General features: G+C 36.5%; 2 long non-coding RNA genes across 4 annotated transcripts in view; both read left to right on the top strand.

Moving 5' to 3' along the window:
* The window catches only part of LOC112806760 (uncharacterized), a 333,839-nt gene that overhangs the window by 232,799 nt on the left and 78,104 nt on the right, over positions 1-22,936 (top strand). For all 3 annotated transcript variants that reach the window (XR_012375023.1, XR_003203930.2, XR_012375022.1), the window contains exon 4: positions 1,248-1,329. This is a non-coding gene — a long non-coding RNA (uncharacterized lncRNA). The remainder of the gene's footprint in view (positions 1-1,247; positions 1,330-22,936) is intronic.
* LOC141370725 (uncharacterized) lies at positions 2,043-5,408 on the top strand. Its single transcript, XR_012375025.1, has 2 exons — positions 2,043-4,598; positions 4,934-5,408. It is a non-coding gene; the product is annotated as an uncharacterized lncRNA (long non-coding RNA).

Here is a 22,936-nt window from a genome sequence, read left to right as displayed (position 1 = left end):
TTCATTTGTTGTGTATAACACCCAGTGCTCCATGCAGTACGTGCCCTCTTTAATACCCATCACCAGGCTAACCTATCCCCCTACCCCCTCCCCTCTAGAACCCTCAGTTTGTTCCTCAGAGTCCATAGTCTCTCATGTTCGTCTCCCCCTCCGATTTCCCCTGACTTAATTATTTTAAAACTATAAGTTGGTCCTTCTTAATCCCTTTCACCTATTTTGCCCATCCCTCACCCACCTATCTTCTGACAACCATCAGTTTGTTCTCTGTATTTTTTAGTCTATTTCTTTTTGTTTTGTTTTTTAGATTCTACATATAAGTGAAATCATGTGGTATTTGTCTTTGTCTCTCTGAATTATGTGACTTTGCATACTATCCACTAGGTCCATTCATGTTGTCACAAATGACAAAACTTCACTTTTTTGTGGCTGAATAATATTCCAGTGTGTGTGTGTGTGTGTGTGTGTGTGTGTGTGTGTGTGTACCACATCTTCTTTATCCATTTACTGTAGATGGACATTTGGGTTGCTTCCACATCTTGGCTATTGTAGATAATGCTGCGATAAATATAGGGGTGCATGTATATTTTTTTAAACTAGTGTTTTTGTTTAGGTAAATACTCATAGAATTATTGGATCATATGATCTTTCCAAAATAGGCTCTTCTTAAGGATAAGCACATACCCCTTTATTCTTAACATGAATCACTTGTGTTGATTCTTGAACTTGTTTATGCCACTTGTTTTTCATTATGTAACTATAACATTTAATTAAATATTAAATAAACAAAATGTAAAGAGTTTTTATTTCCATGAACACTAAATTTAATGCTTTGGAAAGTTTTGAAAATTTATTTAGCATTGCTATCAAATTAAGTACAGGTGAGAAAACAGAAAAGATTGCGGAAAAACTTAGATAGATTCTGCTTTAAATTGTTCATCTGTGTCTTTAAGTTCTTATTTCACAAATACACAAACAAAACATATGCAAAACAAACAAAGCAAAATAGTACTTGAAGAAGTATCTGGATTTGTTTGGGCAAACAATCAACTCAGGGCTCCAGGTAGTAGCCCCATACCAAAGAAATAATCTTGGCCCTACATTTGAACTTTGGCAAATGAGTGGGTGTATTTCTTAACTTAAATTAATATGTTAAAATATATGTGTATGGTTTTTTTATGACTTTAAAGTAGGCTTTAACCTACTTTTTTTGGTTACATAACTAATTATTTAGCTCAATTCTTTTTTAGTCTCATCAGTTCCAATCCATCGGTTCAGAAGCCTTTTCTCCTACAAAAAAATATGAGGATTCATGCTCTAACAACTTGAAAGGTGGGTACACATGTAGGGTGGGTACATGACCAACTCCAGCCCTCTCAGAAAAGAACTAGCATAATATACAGTAGTTGAAATCTTTATAGTCTGAAAAGCACTGTACATATGTTATATATTACTGTAATTTTTGGTGACAATAGAAGGAGTTTTGTAAAACAGGAATACTTTTATTTTAATGGAAGATGAATTATTTGCTCCTTTGGTTTATTTTTCCTACAATGCAAAGCCAAAAGCACATTTACTTCTGTCTGGAGTTTCCCTGGATGGCAGATGCTTTTGAGAAACGGTTTCTTATTCCCTTTTTTGTTTTGTTTTCTTATTTTATGATTGTAATGGCAGGTTTAGCAAGAACAGGGAACTTTCAAAATCTGCTCCTTCTACATTTACCATCCCAGAGAATTTCATTCAGGCAAAAGGACTTTCCTTTCTAAGTCACAAGCACACTATAACCCAGGAAAGGAATATCAGCTAGAGATGCTTGGAATTCAAAAATGCCAGCAAGAGTAATATATCCAGATTCAGCTTTTTAGTAAATGCAACTAAAGAATCCTAATGAATATATTGTGTAAAGACAAAAGTAGCCTCCACTTTCAAGAGGTGAGAGAGAGGGGCTCATAAAATCTGGGTTTTGTTTTCCAGGATTCAGTTAATTCCAGAGGGGTACATTTACTAACTCCTCTTTTTCTCATTTTTTGGAAAGAATTTATACAATAAAAATTACCTCAAGAATCCTTAGAAATGAAAAAAAAAAGAATCCTTAGAAATAGAGCATATGAAAAAATTGTCAAGGGCTATTCGTGTTATTATATATTTTTGTGGCTTGTCTGGTAGTTATCTTTGTGTGGTTCTGTGATCATTTATATGATCTACTCTTAGTTCTCTCATTATGAGAGTCTCTATTCTTTACTGCTATTATTTAAGCAATATATTTATTGGCAATTTTAGATGACAGATGGACATGTGCTCAGATGATGGGTGTGCACATCTGATTTTAGTAAATATCCCACAGTAAACAAATAAATGAATGTTCAGAGAATATCTGAAATGCTGTATTTAAGGTTCCTGTGCACATTTTGTTTAGCATTACAAATTGACTGTCTAACAGAATTAGGTAGAGAAATTATATATCAGATCCATGATGCTTTGTGAATAATTGACTAGCCATACAGGTGCATAAGATTTCAGTTGAGATTTCCTTGTTTTTATGACGAATATGTATTATTAAAAGATGGAGGGGTGTTCCAGAGATTCCTTGTCATTTTTACAATAACAAAATTTTATGCATAATTTATCACGTGGCTGAAGTTTTCTAAATGTGTTGCCATTGTTGTGATATCATCTATACCACCGTTGCCCCAAGAACAGAGAATTTTATCATTTATTCTGATAGTAAGTGTTATGCTTCAAGCACAATTAGCTCTCTTTTCTTCTGTTCTGGGGATGGATGCTTCCACAGTGCAACACTCTAGCCATCCTTCAGAGCACTCTGCACTTTCACCTTGAAGCATTTGTCACAAATGTAATGATGTGATAACTCATAATGATTCATTTCATATTTGTCACCCCTACTGGATTATAAACTGAAAGCAGTCAAAGTTCATGGCAGAAGTTTAACTCATACTGTGTCCCCAGCACAAAGTAGGTAATTAACGCATGCTTTTTATTAATTAAAGAATGAACAGACAGGAAGAAGTGGAGAAACCTAGGCTTTCCTCCCACTCATTCTTCTCTTAGCTTTTCTAGGGCTTTTGCGCATAGTGGGGGTCCCTTGAGGAGGCAGAGGGCACCCTCCTCCAAACCTCTGCTCTGCCCATACTCAGTCCCTCTTCCTTTGGCTCTAGGTATCAGATATCCTATCACTGTGGACATAAACAGATCGGGACATAATTTATTCTGAGACTAGTAAAGGCTTTAGTGCACTGCCAAAATATCACTGCCTTCACACATGGCCAAGGCCATCCTCATACCACTATTCATGTAGCATACATCCAGACCCTTTCATAGGGAAAATATATTGTGGGAAACTATACTATTTCAAGTACATCCTTAACTTTCTGAAGTTGACCTTAGAGAAAAAAATCAGGAACTTCATACAATTCTCTTTAGTGCCACTGTCAGAAAAAGAACATGAGATAGTTGGAATACAATTCTATTATTCTGATAATAATGTAATCACTCACCAATACAGTACAGTTATAAAATAAATCATTAGAAACACATACATAACATACTAAGTCAGTGGAGTGGGGAAGATAGCTAATGCAGAGATAAACAAGATAAAATAGATAAAAATAAGCATTGACCACTATTTAAGGAAATGCATGTAAAAATCAGGTTGTAATAATAAAAATAATGTGAAACATTGTGAAGACTAATCAAATCTGATGATGAAATGTGGGATTGAAAGTATCTGAAGATTCAAAAACTAAAGCAAGAAAACTAATAGGATGTAAATGCTTAATGTTGAAGAGTGAGGAAAACTTCATGTTATATTATGGTTTGGTGGTTCAAACAATATAAAAAATAATTTATAAGAGATGGTAGAAGAGCTAGAAAGTAGATGTGGCCAATTATAACTTAAAGTCATCAATCAATAAATATCCATGTCTTTACCTAGACTACCCGACCTCGACTATTTCAGTAAGCTTTGAAATGACCCTCCCACTTTCTAAGCTTTCCCACTTGTTTATCAGGCTTCTTTCCTGAGTCTGCCATTACATCACTTTCTCCTTCATGCATTCATATTTCGTAAGGTCCCACTGAATGCCACCTGTTTTCCATGAAGCCTTGTCTGATAACCAGCTGTTAGTGAATGTCTCCCTCCTCTAAAATGTCATAAGACTTTATCAGCACCTTTCTTATTTATGACTCTTAGAACTTTCTACTTTGTATTTTAGTGACTAATGCACATTTTTACAACTTCCTCACTGGTCCATAAATTTTTGAGGGTGAAATTTTATTGTACACTCTGCCAAACATATTATAATATCCAGCTCACAGCAGGTGCTCAATTGGTCAATGTAGACAGTACATGATTTTCAAGACAGTTTTTGTACATGAGATTTTGGAGAGCATTCACCTTTCCCTTTCCTCCCCTTGTCTGCTTTTCTAAACTTGGCTGGGAGGCCCACTCAAGACAATTCCTCATGAAGCTTTCCATGGCCCCCAAGTTCAAAGTGGTCTCTTCTCTGACATATGTATTCAACATCTAAAATGTTTGAGTCACTGCACCAGACAATTGATACTCATCATGTACTACTCATATGGTAGGTCACCATTTTTATGTGTATCAACCTCCCTCATTCAAGATTGTGAACTTTTCAAGAATAAGGATCACATTTTATACATTTTAATAGTTACTATCCTTTAGTATTTATTCTATATTTAGTAGTTACTGTCAGCCCAGAGTGGTGTTTCACATTTGCTGCTGCTTTTTTGTTACTGAAGTATCCTGAGCATCTAGAACACCACTGGCACATAGTCGGTTCTAAATAAATATTTGTGGAATGTGGTTGAATAAATGAGAAGTAAAAGTTGATTTCTACTAACTCTGAGTGAAAGGTTGAATTTTTTTTAAAGATTTTATTTATTTATTTGACAGAGAGAGACACCGTGAGAGAGGGAACACAAGCAGTGGGAGTGGGAGAGGGAGAAGCAGGCTTCCCACGGAGCAGGGAGCCAGGCGCGGGGCTTGATCCCAGGACCGTGGGATCATGACCTGAGCTGAAGGCAGACGCTTAACAACTGAGCCACCCAAGCACCTGAAAAGTTGACTCTTTTAACAACTGCTTCTAGGAGCTGATTTCTTAGCGATGAGAAGTAGAAAGCAGTGTTAACTTCCAGCACACCTACGCAGCAACAGGCCGGTTAACTGGACCACTTATATAGACATGTTCTTCATGATCCTCATTTCAATTTCTCTTTGACATACTTCCTTTAGGAGCCACATGTCAGAGTGGTCTCTACTTGGAAATATTTGATCATTAATTGTGTAGATCATTTATGCCATTTCCCCCTCAGTCAAGTGATTTTTCTCTGGAGCTCCTGAGTCAGTATACCCAATGTGTCCTTCTTCAGCATTTTCCTTATTCTTGTGATGATTGCCAAATTACATTTTAGTCACTTTGAATTCAGACAGATAACTTTGTCTCCTTTCACTCATCATTAATAAGCATATGATAATCACCTAAACATGGAGATGTTGGTTAAGCTAGAGTGTTTTGAATTCATGTAGCCAAATGCAGTGGTATTTAATCACATGAAGGTTTAGCTTAGAACACTGGTCTGTGTTTCTCTTTTCGCTATTGGAGCCATTACCCTGTAGGAGCCTTCCTTCCTTTCTTCTGGTACTTGCTGAAGATACATCAGGCAATAAGTCAGAAATGTTTCCTGTCCTAATGGGATTAAATTTTTAGAGATTACACTTTTGGAGAAGACTAATGTTTACTATTTTTATTATAATTATTATAAATGCAGCAAAGAAGTACAGAGAACTATGGGAGCTTACAAAAATCTATCCTGGTTGTATTTTGGAAAAGGGGCGGTGGTGTTAAGGTTGAGTCATGAAGAGCTAGTCAGAATAAGTGAGGAAAATAGGAGGAGAGAGGGAGGGAAATATTCCAGGAAGAAGGAAGCAAGGGGCCACTTCCCTTGAGTGGTCACTTCTCCCTATATCCATCAGCTAACAAGAATGAATATCTTGTTCATTAAATTGTTAGGTTGGCTTAAAGAGGTATTTGACTCATTACATAAGAAATGCCATAGCATATTAATATAAAATTGTATATATGTTTGAAAGCCTGCATCTTCTTCCATAAATTAAAAATAAAGCAAAACTTGTCAAATCCTGGCCATTTGATACCTAGGGAATCTCGTTTTCTTTACCCTAATTTACACTAATTGGGAGGGGGACAGGCATAAGATTAACTCCTTTTTTTATCCTTAAGATTATTTCAAAGGCAAGTTAAAGGGCAAACTAGTCATTTGCTCTATTAATTTTTCAAATATTTATTAGTTTCTATCCTCAAGAGAACAGACATTATTAGTCATTTTCATATTGGTGATTTTTTAATCAACTTTTAAATGGATTTTTAAAAGTTTTTCACAATTTCTAGTTTCTAGGTTAAGTGACATTTCAGTAAATAAATCATAGTACCCTAAATATAATCCTTGAAAACCAGATTAGAGGGCATTAAAATATAAAAACTGGTAGGGGAAGAAGACTTCACTAAATGAAATGGATGTAATTTAGTTGAAAGAAACAAAATAATTTCAAATTGAAAATTACTATTCTGTGGTAATCCTCCTATAATTCATATGGAATGTGACTTTCTAAAGGCAGGGTTATTGGATTTGTATTCATATTATGATTTGACCCCTTTCTAGAGGAGTGAAAATTTTATGTAACTCTAAAGACATGGAATATACTTTGGAAAAATATATGTCTAATTTTTATTACTGCAGCTATTTCTAGTGAAAAATATCCTTTGGTCAAGGAATGAGAAAGAATCCTAACTATTATATGTGCACTCTTTTTGCTCATAAAACTAAGCAAGTCTAATAGACTAAAATTTATCTAAGTCACAACTGTCTGATGAGTGGCATTTTTCTTGCAATAAGATCACAAAGGATATTTTCATCTCTTTCAATTCAGCAGTCAGGTCAAGGCCCCCTAATAGAAGGCTGCATTACTCTTTAGTCCTGCCACTTTTAGTAACATTTACTTCATTCTGTGTTAAGTGAAGGAGAGTAGGTATCACCCTTTATAGGTGCAGAAGAAAATGAGAAACCTTGAGTCTTCTTTCACTCCAGAAAGAGAACCATCAGACCTAACCGCATGACTTCTCCTTTGAGTACGTAGATAAGAGAATGGTCATCTTTCAGGAAACATCATGACTTCTTTGCTTAAAAATGTTGCAGAATTTCTTATTGCCCATATTAAAGGTTTTTAAGCTACTGAGCATCAGATTCACCTGCAGGACTTGTGGAATCATGGATTGCTGGACCTGCCCCAGAGTTTCTGATTCAGTAGGTCTGGGATGGGGTGCATACATGGAGAGTCCTGGCCTACAGGATAACGACTAAAATTCTTATTATGCCTTAAAAGGCCCATCATAATCTGCAGGCAGCAGAGGTCACTTGGGCTCTGGAATCAAAAACCCTGGGTTCTAAGTTCTGCCACTTACTCACTATGTGACCGTGACCAAATTATTTCATCTGTAAAATTGGGCTACTAATAATATTTCTCTCTTAGGGTTGTTATGAATATTATATGAGATAGTACATTGCAGTATGCTAAAAAAAACAATGTGTCCTACTATGGTAGGTTCCAGATGAATATGAGCTATTATTATCATCATCATCTTTCCCATTTTTTCTTAGTTAGATACCTTATTTTACAAGCATATCAGATTTATTCTAAACCATAGTTACATCATAGCTAATTTTATGTCTTTAAAATGTCTTCAGATGTTCAGTTTTCTCAATATGGTTCCTATCCTTTTCCTACATTCTTCCCATCTCCATCTAGTTAACTCCTATTCATTACTGAGATTTCAACTTCTATGTAACTTTTCCAGGGAAGCACTGACCACATGCCCAGTAGTTACTTAGTAAATATCTGCTGAATACATGAAAGAGTTGTGACTGATGCTGTCCTTTGGGTCTGTACCCTCACGAAGAAAACCTTGTGAAGAGATTTTGCCCCTTAACTGGAAAAAAATGTGCCAAGAATGGAGATTTTGGTTTTATTTTTTTGTTGCTGTTGTTCCACACTGAGGAGAGAACTGAGTGACAAATGATAGCTACAACCTTTGGTGAAGTTCTGAATATCAGAGGAATATGGCAGGTCATATTGTATAAATATAGGGATTTCAATTTCTTTTATATTTAGATATGCCATTCTACAATTGTTTCAATACCTAAAAATGGTAAGGCTAAGAAGAACTTGGAAGCATATGCCAACATAGTGTTTTTACCAGTGTTTTTAGGAAGTATGGCTATTTTGTATAACTAACATAGCATAGTAGTTAAAAGCATGGATACATAAATACAGTATGACTTACTTTCTGATGACTTCAGATCCTTCCTTTTCTGGGACCAGATTCTTTCTCTATAAAAGGAGCATAATAGTATTACCAAATAGAGTTATTACAATTGAGATAAGATATGCAAAGCTCTTAGCACTTATTTTTAAGAACAGAAAGAGATAGATTCTTAGCTATTCATTGCTTTATGAAATGGCAATTATGGTTTCCTTCTCGTGCACATTCAATCGAAAGCTAATAGTGTATATAACTCTGCACTGACTTGATTTTATGAAAAGAGAAAGAATTTCAGCATTTAATTGGGGGGCTGGAGTGGGAATGATGACCAAATAGAGTACAAACCAAGTCAGTAATGTGTAGGGAATCTCCATAAAATTCCCATTCAGAATTATTTGGGGAATCTCTAAACCATAAAGCATACAGAAGCACTTCAGAGTTTAACTAGTGGAGAATTTAGGTTGATTTTTCTTTAATGAACTAGTGTAACATTCTATAATATTGTTTCCACATTTACCTATGATGCAGGGTCCTGGGCTATTGCACAGGGCCATCACCAATCTTAATATCAGCTTTCTGCTATTATCCTTTCCGTACAGGATCAGATGGTCAGATGAGTCAGATGACTTCTAAGGAGTAAGAGGGAAAATTCCAATGATGCTGAAACACTTGGAATCTGGGTTTCTCTGACCCACTTCTCTCCAGACTGTACTAGCAGCCTTTCCACATACCACCATCACTGAACTTACCAAATGATAATTGCCCATGTCAGTTGTCATCTTCTCCCCCCAACTCCCCACCATTTTAGCTGATATAACCAAATTGAAGAAACTAAAAAACATTTAAAAATCAGAATATGTGGATCACCGTTCACTGACAAATTCATGAACACAGAGTCTTCACAGTATATGCATAGCCTAAGTGAATAGATGTTCTTGATGCTACTCAATGATTTAAGAAGTCAATGGTATTGACCAGATGGAATTCTAAATAATCACATCTCTAAAATACCATTTAGTGGAAGTCACTCTTTTTCCTTAATAATAGTCATCTAATAGTCTCAGCAGAGAAGCCTTGACAAATTCTTTAAATTCCAGGAATTAGAGCTCTTTTCAGAAGGGAACCTGAAATTGCATGACAGGGGTCAGCCAACAATATAATTTCTTAAGATGCTTTACATTCTCTTCACTGAAACTCGGCAGAGGTGGTATCCCTAGTTGCAGAACTATATGATTTGAAGAAGAATTTGAAGAAGAGTCCTAAGTTCAACTTCTTGCTTTTCAAACCCAGGAGAAAACAAGTTGTTTTATCTATTTTGGGTTAGTAAGAGGAAACAAACCAGAAAGGGATTTTAGTTTTCTCTGTATATTGTAGTCTCAGGGAATTCCCTCCTTTAGATCACAAAGGGGGCTATTAGAGACCGACCTTTTTTGCCCTTCAAGTTAATGTGACTTCTCTTTAAAATAAATTAATTAAAATTCTGTCACAGTATGTCTCTTCAAGTTTCCTCCTCCTCCAAATACATTCTATACACAAACTCAAATGGATTAATATTTTATATCTAATTAAAAATAACTGCAAAAGAGTGCCATATCATGTCACAGTGGACATATATCAACAATGTCTTTCAACTTGAACTCTAGGGAAGAAAGATCTCAAATTCTATGCATGAATATTCAGTAAGTTTTTGAATCTTTCAATAACAAGTTAAGATTCAGAAAGGAGTATTGGTACACACAAAAATAAGAGAATAAACAAATAAAATGAAATTCTGTGTTACTGACAAAGCCATAGAATGTCTGTTATTCCTTCTAACTATGTATCTATACAGCGTAAACATGTAATTGAAAAAGTAAAAATACAGTTCAATTATTTTACCCATATAATATTGAGCAATATTTAAAATTTTCCCTCCATCAAAGAGACTAAAGTTTCTAGTTATTTAAATATATGCAGTATTGTATAAAGCTTGTATGAGAGAATTACTTCTGTTGTTATAAATAAGATAATTTTCCAAAATTATTTATGAAGGAAATGACCAACAGATGCCCAGTGATAATACAAAAATAACTCATCACTTGTTTGGGGAGAAATGTAAGTCTCCCAACTTGTAGCTTGAAATATATGGACAACTTACAAATTTGGAATAACATTTATTTATTTTAAAGATTTTATTTATTTATCTGTCAGAGAGAGAGAGCACAAGCAGGGGGAGTGGCAGGCTGAGGGAGAAGCAGGCTCCCTGCTGAGCAAGGAGACCGACTTGGGACTGCATCCCAGAACCCTGGGATCATGACCTGAGCTGAAGGCAGACGCTTAGCCAAAGAGCCATCCAGGTGTCCCAGAATAGCATATATTTAATGCTTCAAAATGCCATCAGAAAAAAGATAAGGGAGGAGTAGATTTCAGATAAACAGAACAAAAATCATAGAAAATTAACATTCTAGATATCGCAGCCTCAAGGATAGCTTTGATTTACAAAGCACCATTGAACCTATTTCTTTTTGGTAGACTTTTGGAAATAAAGGAAAGGGAGATTAAGTTTTTATGGGCTCTCATCCTGATCTGGACAATAAAGCTGCTTGGCGAAACCTCCTGAAAAAAAACCAATAGGTCCCCTTTTGGAGGATCTGGAAAGGCCTCCAGGAGAACTTAAAAGAAAAACCCCACTGTCTCTTCCAACTCTGATATATATGACATTCTGTATAAATTGACATCCCAACTCAGTTAAAAAGCCATGGTTTTAATAAAGAAAGCTTGAAGTCTGATTTATTTCACAGGATAGCAATCCTATCCATGTTTCTAGAATTTGTATAATGAAATACAGAAATGAATTCAGCCTAAAATTCTGGAATTTGTATAATGAAATACAGAAATGAATGCAGTATAAAAAGCCTAAATTCAAGACTAACTGAATTCATTTCTATAAAATGAAGAGTATATCAAGAGAAGACTACTAATCCTCACAAAACTTCACAAAAAGTTGATATTCAGTCAACAAAAATGATGTCTTTGTTTACTCTTATTCTCATCAATATGAAATTTTCCAAAGACTGGAATGTCTACAACTGCTTCGCAGACTAGAGTTCATTGAAGAACATCAAATGTGGATCATATTCTCTCTTAGAACACTTCTGCTTTAATTCATTGGAATTTAATTTAATTCAATTAATTCAAAGATCCTGCATCTGTACAAATTAACCAATGCTCTCAGTATGTGGTTATTGGTTCACTAAAAATGTTAGTTATGAGATAGTTTGTCTATTAGATGTTTTATTGTCTTGTACTTGTAAGCATAATGATATAGAATTTCAGAAAAGGATGTCAAGTAAAAGTATCCCAAGGGATTTAAACAAAGGAACATGTCTGGGGTAGCATCACAGCTTTGACAACAGTAGTTATATTTGATTTGATTGTAAAAAATATATATGTTTTAAGTGTTTGAGTAATATCTATGCCAGAATTGAAGAGGAAATGGCAGAAACTTAAATTCTTATATCTACATAAGCTAATGGGTTCTTATTCACACAGAAGAAATACTGCCTCTTCAAAATGGACTACTATGTTTATCAGTTTACAGAAAAGGAAACACGGAATAGCTCGTAGGAGTTAGGAAAGCAGCTATATACAGAACAAAAAAACAGAAAATGGTTTATCATCTTAAGAATTATTGTCTAGTTGGTATCAATTTGCATAGTTGCAATCATATCAAACAAAGGCCTTCCCCCATAGATTAACATTCATTGGTCAAGAACTGACAAGATAGAATGTAAACCACAGACAACTGGTTTGCTTTGGAGAATAAGGAGAAAGAGAGATGAGCAAAGAGAGGACACTATTGTTTAAACAACAACAACAACAAAACTCTTCTGAAGTGACTGTTTCACTATTAGGTGTTATACCCCTAGGCAGGGATGATGATGATGATATTATTATTGTATTTTAATATTTTGAAGGGTATTGGGTTGGCAACATTAATTCCTGAAAACTATTTACCAAATCTATTGTTTTGAAAATCATTTTGGCCAAATCATTGTTTAAGTATCCTGGTGTTTTCCATCTAACTTTCGGGCAATGGGAATTCCCTGTGGATTGGGGAGGCCAGGACTGGGGAGTAACTATGGCTTGTGTGCAAGAGCAGAAACTTTCCACAAAGTGAAGCAAGTAGCATGGAGGACCAAAAGCTTTCAGTGTACTGAAGAAAAGAGTTATACTACTGTGTATGTCAGAATAGGTAGGAAGACAGCCTGGCTTTATGCTTTTAATCATTTTAACTGGCAGCAGTCAAAATTTCAAGAAAATAAATCTTAAGAATACTGTTTATACACCAGATTTAAGTGACCTTGAATGTTTTTTAAACTCCCAATTTATCATGAACAAACGCATACCAGGTTCATATGCAATGCATTAATCATCAACTGTATAAAATAAGCTACATAATAAAATTAAATTAAATCATAATTTACCAAAATATTAACATGCTAACAACTTTGTTAAGTCACAGTATAAAAACAAAATGCATAAAACACTAGAATCACTATACCAAACAATGTAATTGAAGTTAAAATGCTATTTTCTGTGGTTCTTTTAGAGAAAATAACAAGTTGTTTACTTTAATGCAGTGACATTTTATTTTGTGATTAATTTTAAAATAACATTGTAAAAACTACAAACTCATTTTAATTTGACAAGCATTTGGTAATTAATTTTCAAACAATGCTATGAGAACCCAGAAAGCACTCTTCCTTTGACATGTATTTTATAATTTATTTTAAAACAATGCTGCACAAATCTGCAAAGGCATAATTCATTTGGGAGTTCATTAATTATGCAAATGAGTTGCAATTAACAAATCTGTTCCAAGGATGGCATTTGCATAATAATGAACTTCATGTTTGTGACATTATTTAATAAGATACCTTTGTGCATTTTTAAACAAAACACTCCTGTGAATACTATATGATGAGATGGGGTTGAAAATGGACATCTACTCAATGAGATTCAAAACTGTATCCAGAAAAATGTTGTTAAAATAAACAGAATTATATATAATTCAAATAATAAATATGGATATTCCGTTTAAAGCACAGGGGTTTTGATTAATCTCAGCTTCCCTAAATAGCATAAGACTTTAATTTACATTTATAAAAACCAATATACAAATAAGGCTAAGGCAAGCTGAATCAAGCAAAACTATAAACTTCTATTTAATATTGCAAGTGAAGGTAGGTCATATACTATACACATGAATCTTGAAATACATATTTTTCAATAGGAAGGAAAATGTAACATCGAATCAGAAGACCCCTCCTTTCTCAGGGCTTATGGCAGGATGACTATGAAAGTCAGATGATATTCATTTATTCAGTCAGTATCATTAATTGAGCATCTACAATGGCCAGAATATCCTTAAGTTAGGGCAGATCAAAAGAAGAATAAGACATATGACCCTCAAGTGTCATGAAGCCTAATGAGGGACACAGATATATAAACACCAAAACTCAAAGTTACCTTAGAGAGAGAAATGCAAAGTGTTACAGGAGTACAGATGATAAGAATAACAAACTCAGGGACGCCTGGGTGGCTCAGTCGGTTAAGCGTCTGCCTTCGGCTCAGGTCATGATCCCAGGATCCTGGGATCGAGTCCCTCATCGGGCTCCTTGCTCAGCAAGGAGCCTGCTTCTCCCTCTGCTTGTGCTCTCTCTCTCTCTCTCTCTCTGACAAATGAATAAATAAAAAATCTTAAAAAAAAAGAGAGATACCACCTCACACCCGTCAGAATGGCTAAAATTAACAAGTCAGGGAACGACAGATGTTGGCGGGGATGTGGAGAAAGGGGAACCCTCCTACACTGTTGGTGGGAATGCAAGCTGGTGCAACCACTCTGGAAAACAGTATGGAGGTTCCTCAAACAGTTGAAATTAGAGCTACCATTCGATCCAGCAATTGCACTACTGGGTATTTACCACAAAGATACAAATGTAGGGACCGGAAGGGGTACATGCACCCCAATGTTTATAGCAGCAATGTCCACAATAGCCAAACTGAGGAAAGAGCCAAGATGTCCATCGACAGATGAATGGATAAAGAAGAAGTGGTATATATACACAATGGAATATTATGCAGCCATCAAAAGGAATGAGATCTTGCCATTTGCAACAACGTGGATGGAACTGGAGGGTGTTATGCTTAGTGAAATAAGTCAATCAGAGAAAGACATGTATCATATGACCTCACTGATATGAGGAATTCTTAATCTCAGGAAACAAACTGAGTGTTACTGGAGTGGTGGGGGGTGGGAGGGATGGGGTGGCTGGGTGATGGACATTGGGGAAGATATGTGCTACGGTGAGCACTGTGAATTGTGCAAGACTGTTGAATCACAGATCTGTACTTCTGAAACAAATAACGCAACATATTTTAAGAAAAAAGAAAAAGAAGAAGATAACAGGAGAGGAAGAATGAAGGGGAGTAAGTCAGAGGGGGAGACGAACCATGAGAGTTGATGGACTCTGAAAAACAAACTGAGGGTTCTAGAGGGGAGGGGGGTGGGGGGATGGGTTAGCCTGGTGATGGGTATTAAAGAGGGCACATTCTGCATGGAGCAGTGGGTGTTATGAACAAACAATGAATCATGGAACACTACATCAAAAACTAATGATGTAATGTATGGTGATTAACATAACAATAAAAAAAAAGAATAACAAACTCAGTTTGGTGGAATTCAGGAAGTTCTCAAAGATAAAAAGGGAACAAAATGTTTTGAAGGATGGGAAGAAGTTCACCAGTAGGTAAGAAGGACAGAGTACTTGAGAAAAAAGAAACTACATGCATGGAGTCATGAAATAGAGAATGATGGAGATGTGTTTAAGAAAATGGTAAGAAGGTCACTGTGACTTGAAGGATATGGGTTGGGGAATAAGTGCTTTTGGAGCAAGACTGTGAAGAGTTTCAGAGCTCTAGTTTGAAATTTCAGGAAGATAATGAGAACAGTGTTACAGTAGATGGGCTTGGAAGGGATGGAACAATGGGCAATTTTCTCTGCAGCTAATCAGCGGAGGGTATCTTGAATCATCTGTGGCGTATGTTTTGAGTACAGGGTGAGATCGGGTGAGTTTGTAAGCCAAGTACTTGCCATTCCAAATCAATGTAACTCTGTCATGACCATGGGATTTTATGATTCTATCATATGTTTTTCCTGAGTACTTGTTCTTTACTTGTGCTTTTAGCCTCTCCAGTCACGTTTCAGTTTGGTGCCAAAGGTCTCTTAGAAATTACTCCATGCCCCAACTGCACCATCTCTCTGCAGCTAGAGGGTCTTCCAAACTCAGCCTTGTCCACCCTCCACTTAAGTTTATCCAGACTTCAAAACTATATCCTCATGGCTTGGAAATTTAAGTAAATAAGTAACAATGAGTGATACTGTAGCACAACCAGTCAGGCAAACTGGTAGTACCTTTGGAACTACTTGGTATTTTTTTCCTGAGTTTTATTTCAGAATCTCAAGGTAGAAAGAATAATTGAAAGAAAGAAAAAGAAATGTCCTGATACTAAAATTTAAAAGCCCTAATTTTAACTCAGAGGCAGGTTTTGTTTTTATTTAGTTTAATTTAGTTTCTTTTGTTTGTATTTAGTATAAAGATACCCACTTTCTTCAGCTTCAATTTTTTTAGTAAGCTTTTATTTTTTTCCTTTCAGCTGCTGCTGAGTGAGTCTTGTCACCTATCCCACAAAAGCAAAAAGAGGGAGGTGAACATTTACTGCTTCTTGGTCATCCAGCACCCCTCCTCCATTCTTCTCATTCTTTCCTCTGGGGAACTGTCATTTCCCCATTGTGTGCAGTTCTACTTGGGTGCTAAAGCTAAGTGCTTTCCCTTCTATTTCTTCTACTAGATTCCATTAGGCCTTGAAGTTTAAGGAAAACACTACTTGGAACAAATGAAGTTTAAACAGAGGAGAAGAGTCCAGGTGAAGGCTCTATACTGTCAACAGTCGTTTCTAATAATGGCATTGATCCCTGGTAACTAGAAGCAGAGGTTGAAAGCCCCCCTCCTTTTAAAATTATTTATTTATTTTAGAGAGGGAGAGCTGGGGGGAGGGGCAGAGGGAGAGATAGAGTCTTAAGCAGGCTTCACACCCACCAAGGAACCCAAGCAGGGCTCAGTCTCACAGCCCTGAGATCATGCCCTGAGCTGAAACTAAGAGTCAGATGCTTAAGTGACTGAGACACCCAGGCACCCCAGAGGTTGTAAGCCTTTTAGAAGATTACAGAGACACAGAGAATTCAACTCTGTCTGCTCCCTCTACCTTCATACCATCTCCCCAACCTAGTTTTGCCCCTGCCTTCAGAAGGACTAGACAAACAGGCCTGTGTTGTGGCATCTCGAAAGCAGGAATGGGTAACTTGGACAGATAGTAATGATCCTAATGTCAAAAGCAGATATGCCTGGTATCAACCATAAGACCTTGAACGTCAGGGCCATTTTATCTGCCCCGGACAATTAGCTAGCTAAAAATGACTTCCAGCTGTCACTGAAATGCACCAGATTTAAAAGTGTAAAAAGGACAAAAAATTTTTTTTAAATTATGGCAGTGTAGTAACTGCATTGTCTATGGCCACTAAAATAGCAATTATGTTTGTGTATCATAGCAGGAATTATATGATTTTAGATACAAGAGATTTCAGGATGAAAACTTCCATCAGGCACCCAGATACGCTGAAATATTTGGATACCAGGCGTTGTGGTAAAATATTTTATCACAATATGCAGAGAATTGTTGAGAGAGAAAAAAGAAAACATTGTTGAGTGAAGAAAAAATATTATCAGGGCAAATACTATCCTCATACAGTTTTTATTAAATGGTATATGTAGGAGATGGAAGGAAACACCTTATGACCCATGTATTTGTCTAATGATGCCATACACACCGGTCAGGCTTTGAAATTCTTTTTCCTCTATTTATGTTTCCCAAATCCTCATAAAGCATCCCCCAATTACTCGGGACATCATGGATGCTGTTCTCTGCACAAGTTCACAAACAGTGAGATAGTGACCATCCTCTCCTCCGCCAAGGATATCAGCCATAATCTATCCTGAAGGACTTCCTTCTCACATCCCTTCTCCCTTTTGAAATCCAGTTGCCAGAAATGGTTAGTCTCTTGGAGTTAACCCAGGCTGCTGTCAGCAGGCATTTTTAAGTTGATATCTGAGAGCTTCATGGAGCATAAGCATTTTCTCTGGTTTGACTTTATGTGCATATGAGGCCAAAGGAGGTTTATACTTGACTGTTATTAGATGCAGCTGATAAAAAAAAGTTGACTAACGTGCAGTGCCTGATTATTTATATCAGCAATTCTTGTCCCTAGCTGGGGGCTGTGAGATTTGCAGATTTTTTTTTCTTCTTTTTTTCCTGTATGTGGGCTACAATATCCTGATACAGAAGATGTATCCAGTTTCAATGGTCTATTATTCTATGTATATTTTGATCATATTCCATGCCAATAAGTAGCAGTAGCAATAACAAAAAGCAAAGCAACAATGCAAGAGAAGCTATTGTTTTCCACGGTATTGTTAATTTTTTTATCTTAAAATAGTGAGAGTATGCCCTTTTACACTTCACAATTGGAAGACACAGTAGCTCCGAAGAGATTTTATATTTTAGGGATCTTTGTTCAGCCTCACAGTATCAGCATGTGTTATTACTACCTTACTCAAGCAGACCCTGAACAGGATTCTGGGAGACAGACGCTTAGTTGTTGATTGGCTTTCTACAATGATATGATACTGTTTTTGTCAGAGCACTGCCCATTTGGCCTATATTTCCCTGCCCCCAGCCACCACCTCAACACTCCAATTAAGGCTGGCAGTGTTAAGTCTGAAAAAGCCATTTTGCTCAGCTGGTAGTCTCCTAGGGCTCTGGGATTAAATACGTTAAGATGGGAATAGTCCATATACATTCTAGTCTGTGGAGTTTCCACTTTATATCAAAGGGGGATCAGTAGTAAAAGAATAACAGGTTACAATATACTATATATAGTATATATATAGTATAGTATATTATAGTATATATAGTATATATATATATAGTATACTATATATAGTATATATATATATTCACCTTCAGTGAAACTGAAGGTCATATAGCCCTTCCCAATAAGAGCAGAACTGAAATAATCTTCCTCCTCTTACCACCTTGAGTTAGATCCATATAATAGAAAACCATAATAATAGCGACTTTAAAAAGGTACAAGTTTATTTCCCTTTCATATAGAAGAAATCTGGAGTTAGGTGGTCCAAGATAATGTGACAGCCACACAGTCATCGAGAATCCACAAAGCTTTTAATTTTTGGTCCTCATTCCACCCTCAAGTTTACCTCATAATTCCAGAGGGCGACCAGAGCTCCATTCTCACATCTGCAGTCCAAACATTAGGAAGAGAGAACAAAACATTAAATATCCCTGCTGAATCCATTGCCTTTGAGCAGCCTAGCCAGCATTCTGTTTCACCTCATGGGCTAGCACCTCGTTTGGCCACACCTACTTGTAAGAGAGGAAGAAAACTGTAGTCCTTAGGTTGCTTGCTTTCTACCTCAAATAAATATTTGTTCCTGAGGAAGAGGGAGAGGGTGAATATTAGACAGCAACTTGCATTCTTCTTCATCATTTTTGGTGGGAGAAGTGAGAAGATATATCTGAGCACGGATGCATAACCTTCAACTACGAAAAGCTGATCCTAGGCTCAAACGTGGGGCCCAGGCTTTATCTACATGGCCGCCACTTGGGCTGACTTACTCGATCCAGGAATAAAAGGGTTATAGAGGAATGTCCATAATGTAAAGCAGAGACCAGAAGATTATACACTTTATAAATCAATAGCCCCTTTGTACTCTTTAGCCATTTCATTATGGGTTTTCTCTCCATGTTGCTCAGAGCATTTGGCCTTGTTGACCCTCAGCAAGTTGTGAATTAGCCCATTCATCTTAAAGAGAAAAAGGGGCATCTATTGTAGTACATGGTACTTTTTTTATTTGAAATGTAATAATTTTTCAAAAGAATTTGAAATATAATTTTTCAAAAGAATATGTTTACTCACACAGTTATGTCATCAGCTTATTGAAAGTATCCGTAGACTTAAGAATACATGTTAAACTGATATAGTTGCAAAATACCATTCATAATCATTTTCCCCTAACTATACAGAAGTGCTGAAAATTGAGCTTAATTTTTCTTAGCTAGATAAACAGAGCCAAAGTGTTGCTTCATTTAGATTCAAACATATAATCTGAAAACAGACTTCAATTCTAGTGTTTCTCCTAAAGAATGGGAGCAGGAAAAGTGGTAAATTTTTTTTCATTTATTTTTTTAAGGATTTTTATTTATTTGAGAGAGAGAGAAAGAGAGAGAACAAGCATGAGGGGCAGAGGGAGAGGGGAGAAACAGACTCCCTGCTCAAAAGGGAGCCCAATGTGGGACTCAGTCCCAGGATCATGACCTGAGCCAAAGTCAGACACTTAGCTGACTGAGCCACCCAGGCGCCCCCTTTTTTTTTCATTTAATTATAAAGAAGGACTGTTAACATTTTATTCTTTTTATTTGGCCTATGTAAATATCTGCAAACTATCTTTGGAGGAAGAGTTCAATTTTTTATTTTTTATTTTATTTTATTTTTTTTTTTTTTAGAGTTCAATTTTTTAAACTGAATTTATTTCTGAATTTATAAATGAGCTATGTTGTAACAGTGATGTGTAAGATGAACAATATACATATTCTTAGCTACTTCTGGTTATAATAATTTGGAAAACATTACCTTCATTTCACAGCAATACAATTAGAACTAAAACTGAAAATCTGAATGAAATGAAAAATTAAAACGGCCATTTAAGCTATTTCTACAAAGAACTTGGAGGAACCATTTTAAAGAGCTGAAAGATGGGAAGGGGAAAATCGTTACCATACAATAGAAGTCAGGTTAAAAGGCAAACATGTACAAAAGAGCAATTGACATTGAAGAAACCCCCATAAAGGAAGAAGGGATGGTGAGTTCAGAAGTCAAAGCCTTTACTGAAGACAGGGTCTCTTTGCTTCTGAGGCTCCACCACCTTGTGATTCCCCCACAAGGGGCTATTCTCTGACTGAATTACCATTCTTACTCCTGTGACCCTATTTCCTTTCCCTGAAACTTAGTCTGACCTCCTTTCAAAAGAGAAATATTTAACGCCCCAGAATCTCTCTCAACCCAGGTCTACAGGTTAGAGATTCTCCAGGAAATTTCTTTTGACTCTAGAGTTCACATAGTCTAGAAAATCCCACTGTATCCTAAGATAACCATTTCAAGTCAAAATGTAATGAGGAGTGATACTGTCAGATACTGGGAGGCAGGTGGAATATTTTCTGGGTTCTGGAACACCTAACTTCCTAACCTTTTTAAATTCTATGTAATCAATAAAAATTCAATTAAAAAAATGAAAAAGTGGAGCTTGATAATTTGAATAGTACTAACTCAGGGCCCTTCGGATGTCGACTGAGCCAAAATGTAACTTTTTCTAATAAGGGACACCATGTAACAAAGGCTGTTTTCAAAAGCCAGAGGACCAGCACTGCTCACCAGACCATCTAGGACAGCTGCACAAGTTCAACAGTGAAATAATTAGACATTCCACACTGCTGCCATTTGATATGAGGTGCCCAGACAAGGTCTCTGAGGCAGTAAAACAAGGGTCGGTAACACAATGAAAAAAAAAAAAGTGTGAATGGAATGAGTAATCCTGAAGAATGGATTTAAGATTCTGCACTTGCTTCACCAAAGATTTATAATCAAGAAAATCTCAGACCTAAATAAAGTAAGGCCTGGAATGTTGGAAAGCTTCAGAGATGGGAACATGTGTGAGGCTGCCAAATGGGTCATTGTTTCTAAAAATGATGTGTCCCAAGATGACAGCAGACTTGTTTTTCAGACAACTGGCATTCATTTATGTGATTGCTCCAATACTTTCTTCTTTCTTGATTTGTCCAGAATATGTTCTGTTCTGACAAGGCTGGAGAGGGATCCACATGTGTTGCCAAATTGAAGACTGTGACCATTAGGGGGTTTAGATTTTTACGAATATCATTTTCATTTGGTAAATGTTGCTATAATATTTAGGAAAGGAAGAAGAAATGGGTCAGATTGAGCATTTCATTCAGTTGTCAGTTCAGAAAGCTCAGAACTCAGAGGCTATAAACAGCTTCCTGTTAATGAGCTCTTTTTATCTAAGTTCAAAGGACTAATTATTATTTGTATATTTTAGTTTTTCCTCCTGATTATTCCTTAAAAAGTCTTTCCAATGGCATTTGCCTTTGATTAGCATCTGTTAGATTATATTGTGTTCTTGTTTGATTTGTTGGCTTTATCAGTGGTAGTTGGAAATGGTTCGGTGTAGGGCTACTTATTATATTCCAAAGACTGATATCCAGAAAATTTTCATGTTGTCTTCCCTTATATCCTTGTGGTTTCCTCACTCCTACATCTACCCCAGCCAGCTGCTTTCTGTGTCCCTGTCTTAATTAAAGGTGTCGCTATTTACACAAAGCTAGGAGTCATCCTCTAACATAGCTCTTTTACCCCCACAGGCAATCAATCACCCAATCTTGACAGCTTACTGCAGAAATGTCTTCAAAATCTATTGCTTCTTCTCCTTTCTTATCATCTCTCTACAAGGCTATTGAGATGACTTTCTCATTGGCCTCCCTATTGTGATTCTGCAGTCCCTTTCTCTTCCCCCCTCACACCCACCCCACTACTACTGGCCTTCATAGGCAAGACCTACAGAGTTGATTCTCTGGTTAAAGGCTTCCTTCCATTCATCTTGCATGGCCTGCAGGATACACTGCAGTCAGTAGGATGGCACCAAGTCCATTTCTTATCCTACCTCACTTCCTTTCCTGACACATCCTCCCATGCCCTCTGCTTCTAGCCACTGACCATTTCACTATTCTCTAAAATTCTGTGCCCTTTTATGACTCTGTATCTTGACACATGCAGATCTTGAGCCTGGAAAGACTTTCCTCACTCTCTCTGCCAGTCTTTTTTTTTTTTTTTTTTTAATGAGATTCAGTCCAAATGTTTCTTCACCGTGATATCTTTCCTTGCAGTACCAGGCAGAATGTGCTGTTCCTTGAAGTCTATTGAAACCTATATTACAGAAACCTATGTTATGGCATGTGCCATGTTTTGTCTGGAATCACCTTTCTATATGGCTGCCTCTGAGCATTCTGTGAGCTCTATGATGGCAAAAACTATTTTATTCATCCTCTTATACCCGCCTCCAAACATGGGTCCTGGCACAAAGCAGGAGCTTAGAAAGAGTTTGGGTACCAAATGATTTTGTAAGTCAGACATTTCAGATGGCTTATAAGCTTTAATAAGAGCAAGACTTCCATTGGCATTCTGAGAAAACCCTACACGCAGGAAATGATTTTCAGAAGCAAGAAATTTCTGTGTAAAATCCACATATGAAGCTACAATACCATGGTCATAAATGGGGAAACACCCTCTAACATCCGTCCATCCATCTACCCAT

Source organism: Callorhinus ursinus, unplaced genomic scaffold (assembly GCF_003265705.2).
Source record: "Callorhinus ursinus isolate GAN/ISIS: 27379988/994484 unplaced genomic scaffold, GSC_fseal_2.0 scaffold2, whole genome shotgun sequence".
Lineage (NCBI taxonomy): Eukaryota > Metazoa > Chordata > Mammalia > Carnivora > Otariidae > Callorhinus > Callorhinus ursinus.
Note: the sequence above shows the minus strand (reverse complement) of the source record. Positions and strands in the feature narration are given on the sequence as shown.